General features: G+C 34.8%; 1 long non-coding RNA gene across 3 annotated transcripts in view; it reads right to left on the bottom strand.

Moving 5' to 3' along the window:
• Positions 1–2033, bottom strand: part of LOC106869341 (uncharacterized) — an 18585-nt gene extending 16552 nt beyond the window's left edge. For all 3 annotated transcript variants that reach the window (XR_008264541.1, XR_001409392.2, XR_001409391.2), the window contains exon 1: positions 1205–2033. This is a non-coding gene — a long non-coding RNA (uncharacterized LOC106869341). The remainder of the gene's footprint in view (positions 1–1204) is intronic.
• Positions 2034–6026: the final 3993 nt, after the last annotated feature.

Below are 6026 nucleotides of genomic sequence, written 5' to 3'. Positions count from 1 at the left end.
ATATATATATATATATATAAATATATCTATATATATATGTACATATATGCATCTGTGGCTATGTGACTGCTAGTTTGAATATACGAGTGTGTGTACGTGCGTGTGTATGTACGCGTGCATGTGTAGGTATATGAATTAAATGAATATTTGCATTCAACATATAATGTTCTGTATACTTCAAACGATTACTTTCAACTATATCTTGGGAGTCCTTAACACACACCGCACTCAGACACAAGACAGATAAACCATATATAGTATGAATATGTGCATGTGTGTGTATGCGTTTGTGTATGTATATCTACTCACCACCTACATATGCACTTCGATTACCCTACACATTTAAGTGAATTTGCGGGACGATTTCTCTTGATATATGTCGTTACATTGATACAAGTAATTTTCGTAACGGACTTGTGTATATATGTGGATATAATTGCCGACAATTCCGCCACAGATCCACAGATTACACACACACACACACACACACACACACACACACACACACACACACACACACACACACACACAGACATTCTTTTATTTTCTTCTCTATCTGCTTATATGTGCACATGTATGTTGGTGTCGTTAATGGTGAAGACCATTCCTCAGGCGCAATTTTATATGTGTAAGATTTATGTGGTTTTATCATGTGTAGCATGTATTGAATATTATTTATACGTGAAAGTCCGATCTCTATTCATATCTTCATATCTTTATAGAGTTGCTGATCTCTATTCCTATCTTTCTTCATATGATAACTGTTTATCTTGAATTATACGTGTTTATCTCTAAATATACGAGTTTAAGACTACTGGCGTCATATGTCTCTCAACACGTTTCTAGAATATTATATAATCATCATGTATTTGTGTATATTCTGATTTTATTTTCTAAATTTTCTAAATTTATCGCCAATAGAAAGAGAGTCAGAAAGAGCGAGATAGAGAGAGAGAGAAAGAAAGAGAGAGGGGAGAGGAAGAAGAGAGAAGAGAAAGAGAGAGAGAGAGAATGATAGCAACAGAAGAAAGAACGAGAGAGAGAAAGCCAGGGTTCAAGTTACAAATAAGACTCACTGCAATCGAGACCACATCCAATTGGTATTTTTGAACGTATGCTCGCTCAATGCATGTCATTGCATGGCTAATCTGATTGTGCAAATATACATACGTTTGTATGTCTATACACCTGCATATATACTTACTACATACTTAAACTTCTTGAATATTTTACATATTTTCACTGTTTCATTTATGATCTCTGAATTGTAGTTTGTTATGTATGTTCGTTCTGGTTTTGTGAAAGCAAGTTTCTCAAAGTTAGTTTCCGAGGCCGTTAGCGTATTATTCCAGGATATGAATCTAACACCACAATTAAGGTGAAGTATATGCAAATTTCTCGTTAATTTTAGGTGCGGGAACGGCTGTGTGGTTAAAAACCTTGCTTTTCAACCACATGATTTCTAGTTCAATTCCAAAGCTTCAGCAAGTGTCATTCTATAGCCCCGGGACGACTAATGCCTCGAGTGAATTTGGTACAGGGAAGCTTGTCGGATGTATATATATATATATATATATATATATATATATATATATAAGCATGTATGTATTTATCTTTCACCGCTTGAGAACTGGCGTAGGTTTGTTTATTACCTTGTAACTTAGCAGCGTGGCAAAAGAGAAGGATAAAATAAGTATCAAGCTTAAGAAGAAATAAATACTGGGGTCAGTTTATTTCGACTAAACCCTTCGAGTTGGTATTCTAATATTGCTGCAGTCCAATGACTGCAACAAGTAAAAGATTAAAGTTCAGCATAGCTTTTTTCATTTACCCTTAACATTTAAAATTTGTGAGACATTTGATTTCCACCATTCCTTTTCTCTGTCCTAGAGCATTATGCATAGTTTGTTATGCCTACATTTTACAGTATTGTTAAGTATATCATCCATATATCTGCAACTTCGTCTAATTTTTTCCTCAGGACTATCTTTTCCATGCGTTGTCCATGACATCGTCTACGTCATAAGTAGATAATATCGTCATGACATTTGTGGATAACCGCATACAATATCGGTCACATATATGCGGAGGCTGCTTATAATTTCTCATCTTCTGCATCAGTTGTCGCACTGATGCATTTTCCTACACACTTACCGTATCAGTTTATGCTCACCAGGTATTTTATTATTTCATATTTCAGAAGTAAAATAGGAATCAGACAGGCTGGAATAAACCTCGAAATTTCAAACTATAAATTATATCACCTGAAGCATAAACTTACAACCGCATATCTTAAGACTTTAAGCTATCATTTTGTATTTTGTACACTTGTCGAACTGTCTATATTACATCACATGAGTAGAACCAGTTAATACAGCATGACTAAATCTTTTAAAAGTGTTCATAATGTCCTGGGTCAGTTACCACAGCGTTGCTTTTTGGGCAAGTGTCATTTACCATAACATCCGGTCCGACTAAGTCTTGTAACTGAAATTAGGTAGAGGGAAAGTATTTGGAAGATCGTTGCCGCACACTGATGATATAGTTTGATTTGATTATATCTGAAATACTCAGTCACGCATTTGTTAATCCAATGAGCAGCCAGTTTATGTGATAAAACAAGTAAATACTCAACGCAGAAATTGACGGTGATCATTTTAATTAGTTTTTTTTTACAAACCAACATTACATACACGCGTGCGCACACGCACACACACACACACACACGCATACACACACACTCACTCTCACAAACACATTCACACAATAAAAATTGCTCTTCATCACCTAACGAAGATATGGTGTATCACTCTAATTTTCAATGGCTAGATCAAACTTAAACAATCGCCTGCTATACAATACCAAAAAGGCATCATACTCAATGATAGATTGTCAACACTACTCTCTGTTATTTCGTAAAACACATTACCATATCTTCTCATAAAATACTTTCACTTTTACATCGTGTGATGCAAGAAACTTTTGTACAAGTGTTAACCGTATAAAAAAAAAAAACAACAACTGTATCCCATTATCGAATATTCTACAGATATTGACATTAGTAGTTATCTCCTGTTCCTGGACACCAAAGGACTAACCATTTAGAAGAATGTGGTGTATTTATCGTATGCCTAAGAGATTATTGTTCTTGTCAATGTTGTTGATACTCTCTAGCTTACACGATATGTACTCATGCGTAATTTTTTGTCGGTATTTCTCCTCTAAAAGCTTCGTTTAAGGAAGTCAGCTCTGCAACTCTAGTGTACTCTGAGTGTACAGCTATTCCTTATGAACAGCTGTACACCAAGAGTACTTGTTCAGCAGGTCTCTAACTAATCTCATGATATAACTACCTTCACTGTTCAGAATACAGATAATATAATAATTTCTTACTTTGATGTTCAGGAGGTGTTGACTAAAAGACACAATGCGACACCCAAAATATTTCTGAAGTGATTTTATGCTTTTACGTCCGCATTTCCGTATACCTTTTAGCATTCAAACCGGCCATATCCAACCAAAATATTTAATCTGTTTTATGTTGAAACTGGCCAGATCCAAAGCCCTACAATATCATTCTGAAATTAAACACTCACAACATCGAAATCTCTAAGCTATAAGATAATGCATGGTAAATTCAAAACAATATAAATAAGCAAACATTTTATTTGATAGAGTGAGCTGAATACTAACGGGTTACACTTAAATCCTCTCAGTGTCACTGTTAATTTGGAAGTTATCAATCATTGATATTTTTTTCTCGTCCCGACGTCGAAGTTGCAAGTATGTACGTACGTATGCATGTATGTATGTATATTATTATTTAATTTTATTTCAAGTTTTCTCGCTCATAGAGAAAGAGCCGGTTTCTAATCTAGATCTAAGGCTCCTTCATTGGAATTTCAACAACGTCAACAGGTTATTTTTGTATCTATGTAGGTATACGTGCAGATTTGTATATTTTGCTTTATGTATGTATTCTCATGTATATGGTTGCATGTGTAGACATGCTCATATATACTTAATGATAAACTTCTGGAAAGTTTTACAGGTTTTTACAGTTCCAGTAATGGCTTAGAAATGTAACCTTGGAATCAGCTTTCTCTTTTCTGGTTTTGAGAAGCCTAATTTCTCAAGATTGGTATTTAGGAAGTGTGTTACATATCCCTACGCCCCAATGATTACAGTTATAAAGCTGAACTTGTAATCTGGATAGAGTAACTGTAGATTCCTCAATAGTTCAGCGTAGGTGTTTTCTTTTTCGTTTATGTTACCATCCGCTGGGCAGCTGATTTCCACAACTGTACACAGTTTCTCTTTATGTATGTATGTATATATGCATGTATGTATGTATGTATGTATGTATGAGATGCATGCATGCATGCATGCATACATGCATACATGCATATATGTATGTACGTTTGTATGTTTAATTGTATGTGTACATATGCATACACACATATAACAAGATGACATGTTGCAGCTATTTCAGCCTTCTTGGATCTCTTCTGTACGAAGTAGTTGGGTTGTATTAAGCATTAAAATAAATTGATTTATAGAAATTATTATTAAATTTACAGAAGGAGAAAACAATTATTGCTAATGATTTTCGCTAGGATAAAGGCATTATCATCGACAGTTAATTAGTCGTGCAAGGAATGGAGAGATAATAGTAGTAGTAGTAGTAGTAGTAGTAGTAGTAATAGCAGCTGCAGTAGTAGTAGTGGTAGTAGTAGTAGTAGTAGTAGTAGTAGTAGTAGTAGTAGTACAAGTAGCAGCAACAGTGGTAGTGGTGTTGGTTGTAGTGGTAGTAGTAGTAGTAGTATGACATTTATGAATTTTGGGTATCAGTCCAATTTTCGTTCCCGTTTTCTTGTGACTACTGTTTCCAGAAAAGCATCAGTCAATAGTTCGATAAAAATGTTCAATTCCCGCCTCAGGTATTTTTGTACACGTTCCTTCGCACACATGTTCATATAATCTACCTGAGGGACAGAGCTGTGTCTGTGGACAACTAATCAAGACTTACTGTATAGCGGCGGTTATCATTGCGAGACGAGAGACAATATTAGCTATATTGGCAAGATGAAAATAATATTGGAATGTTCTTATAATATTCAAAGTTTCCTCCTCAAGTCATGCCGACTCATAAGGGCTGGTTTTCCGGTTTCCATGGATTATATGTTCCTCACCTGAACGGGAAGTCCGGCCGCCGCAGGATTACTCATTTTTGCAAGCTGAATGGACTTGAGCAACGTGAAAGGAAGTGTTTCGATCATGAATAACACCCTAGCCACTAGGCCACGCGCCTCCACCCTTACAATATTTCCACATTAATCTTTTATTTGTATCAGTTAACGGACTCATGCAACCATGTTGAAGCACCATCTTCAAGGATTTTAGTTGAAGAAAAAGTGACTGCAGTATCTAGTTTAAAAATCGGTACTTATTGTATCGGTTTCTATTGTCAAATCGATCAGTTACTGCGACATAAAGAAAAAGCAACTACAGTTGTCAAACGGTAGGTAACACAAACACAAACAAGAAAACGCGCGCGCACACACACTCATGCATATGCATACTTATATACATATGCATACATACATACATATATGCATACGTACACACACACACATATATATATATATATATATTCGAAACGCCTAGTTTAGAATAGAGGCAGCTGATGAAGGAAAAGTTCCATGAGTGGCTTGTCTGGTTTCCTACGTGTTCATTCTGTTGTCTTTAAAAAAGTCCCTTTTAGATTCCCGTTCCTTTTTTGTCCATGTTTTTGAGGTCCTGTACCCGGATATGCATCTATATATACATGTAGATGTAGGTATGTACATATATGTATGTATAGATGCATATGCTCATATATCATTTGTATTATTATTATTATTATTATTATTATTATTATTATTATTATTATTGGTATTATTATTATTATTATTATTATTATTGTTGTTGTTGTTGTTGTTGTTATTATTATTATTATTATTATTATTATTATTGGTATTATTATT

The sequence above is a fragment of the Octopus bimaculoides genome, chromosome 7 (assembly GCF_001194135.2).
Source record: "Octopus bimaculoides isolate UCB-OBI-ISO-001 chromosome 7, ASM119413v2, whole genome shotgun sequence".
Taxonomy (NCBI): Eukaryota; Metazoa; Mollusca; class Cephalopoda; order Octopoda; family Octopodidae; genus Octopus; species Octopus bimaculoides.
Note: the sequence above shows the minus strand (reverse complement) of the source record. Positions and strands in the feature narration are given on the sequence as shown.